Below are 2,534 nucleotides of genomic sequence, written 5' to 3'. Positions count from 1 at the left end.
CACCTGGTGTCTGACCTGTCACATCACACCTGGTGTCTGACCTGTCACATCACACCTGGTGTCTGACCTGCCACATCACACCTGGTGTCTGACCTGTCACATCACACCTGGTCACATCACACCTGGTCACATCACACCTGGTGTCCGACCTGTCACATCACACCTGGTTTCTGACCTCCTGAATTGCACCTGTCACATCTCACCTGGTGTCCGACCTGTCACATCACACCTGGTGTCTGACCTGTCACATCACACCTGGTGTCTGCTTTATTTCATTATTTAATTCCTTTAATTGCCTCTATACGTGTGTAGTCCCATCTTGATCGAACTGCGTGGGTCGTATTAGTGTTTATTAGTGTTTATTAGGGTCGTATTAGTGTTCCATCTTGATTGATCTGCGTGGGTCGTTTTAGTGTTCCATCTTGATTGATCTGCGTGGGTCGTTTTAGTGTTCCATCTGGATCGATCTGCGTGGGTCGTATTAGTGTTCCATCTTGATTGATCTGCGTGGGTCGTATTAGTGTTCCATCTTGATTGATCTGCGTGGGTCGTTTTAGTGTTCCATCTTGATCGATCTGCGTGGGTCGTATTAGTGTTCCATCTTGATCGATCTGCGTGGGTCGTATTCGTGTTCCATCTTGATCGATCTGCGTGGGTCGTATTTGTACTGTTTAACCACACCATTGTCCCCTGTCATCTTGCAGTGTTCACAAGCAGCATCTCTCTCCTTCAGTTTCCTGAGAAGGCTGACTCCACGTTTTATTTTTATAAATCGGGTATGTTTTGAAAGACACCATCGGTATCACATCATCTTTATTGTTGTTGATGAATCCGGCGACTGAGTCGGAGTATTTACTGATGTTATCCCTAGAGGCCACCTGGAACATCCAGTCCACGTGATTGTTGTTGATGAATCCGGCGACTGAGTCTGAGTATTTACTGATGTTATCCCTAGAGGCCACCTGGAACATCCAGTCCACGTGATTGTTGTTGATGAATCCGGCGACTGAGTCGGAGTATTTACTGATGTTATCCCTAGAGGCCACCTGGAACATCCAGTCCACGTGATTGTTGTTGATGAATCCGGCGACTGAGTCGGAGTATTTACTGATGTTATCCCTAGAGGCCACCTGGAACATCCAGTCCACGTGATTGTTGTTGATGAATCCGGCGACTGAGTCGGAGTATTTACTGATGTTATCCCTAGAGGCCACCTGGAACATCCAGTCCACGTGATTGTTGTTGATGAATCCGGCGACTGAGTCGGAGTATTTACTGATGTTATCCCTAGAGGCCACCTGGAACATCCAGTCCACGTGATTGTTGTTGATGAATCCGGCGACTGAGTCGGAGTATTTACTGATGTTATCCCTAGAGGCCACCTGGACATCCAGTCCACGTGATTGTTGTTGATGAATCCGGCGACTGAGTCTGAGTATTTACTGATGTTATCCCTAGAGGCCACCTGGAACATCCAGTCCACGTGATTGTTGTTGATGAATCCGGCGACTGAGTCGGAGTATTTACTGATGTTATCCCTAGAGGCTACCTGGAACATCCAGTCCACGTGATTGTTGTTGATGAATCCGGCGACTGAGTCGGAGTATTTACTGATGTTATCCCTAGAGGCCACCTGGAACATCCAGTCCTCGTGATTGTTGTTGATGAATCCGGCGACTGAGTCGGAGTATTTACTGATGTTATCCCTAGAGGCCACCTGGAACATCCAGTCCACGTGATTGTTGTTGATGAATCCGGCGACTGAGTCGGAGTATTTACTGATGTTATCCCTAGAGGCCACCTGGAACATCCAGTCCACGTGATTGTTGTTGATGAATCCGGCGACTGAGTCGGAGTAATTACTGATGTTATCCCTAGAGGCCACCTGGAACATCCAGTCCACGTGATTTAATAAAAAAATATGAAAAAATACGTCATTTGAGCTTTGAGGGATTCTGATTGGTCTGACCAGCGTTGTACAGACCTGACCACCGGAACTGTGACCCTACGACCTACGACTTCAGTGTGTTTACAAAACAACTGGGAACTTGGGAAACACAACGAGCGCTCCAGACTGGGGGAAATAGCTTTGAATGGTCATCCAACTCGGAATTCCAAGTCGGGGAAAAACTGTGGAGCAAAACAAATGTTGGGATAAATTAAGATAAATTCACTCAGGATCGTTTTAGCATTGAAAATAAATTTCACTGGATGTGTCTCCCATTAGACACCAAAGCAGAGTTCTGAGTTATCTTGAACTGGTCACTGTGAGAGTCCTTCCCCTCTGACCTTCTCCTCCAATTCACTCAGGATGTTTTAGCATTGAAAATAAATTCAGTTTTGATCTACTTCACTGGATATGTCTCCCTCCAATGGGTTTTGAGAAGGAGGCGAGGAGAGAGGAAGCGAGGAGTTGAGATTCTCTCCATGTCTGCTAGCTGTTGCTTTTAACCGGCCTCATCATGAACGGATTCCACGGGAAGGGGGAAGGAGTGATTTCTGTTTCAGTGAGTCAAGCAGCTTTGGTTACACCC

Source organism: Oncorhynchus mykiss, unplaced genomic scaffold (genome assembly GCF_013265735.2).
Source record: "Oncorhynchus mykiss isolate Arlee unplaced genomic scaffold, USDA_OmykA_1.1 un_scaffold_140, whole genome shotgun sequence".
In the NCBI taxonomy this organism is placed as follows: Eukaryota; Metazoa; Chordata; class Actinopteri; order Salmoniformes; family Salmonidae; genus Oncorhynchus; species Oncorhynchus mykiss.
The sequence above is the reverse complement of the archived record's forward strand: the minus strand, read 5'-3'. Positions refer to the sequence as shown.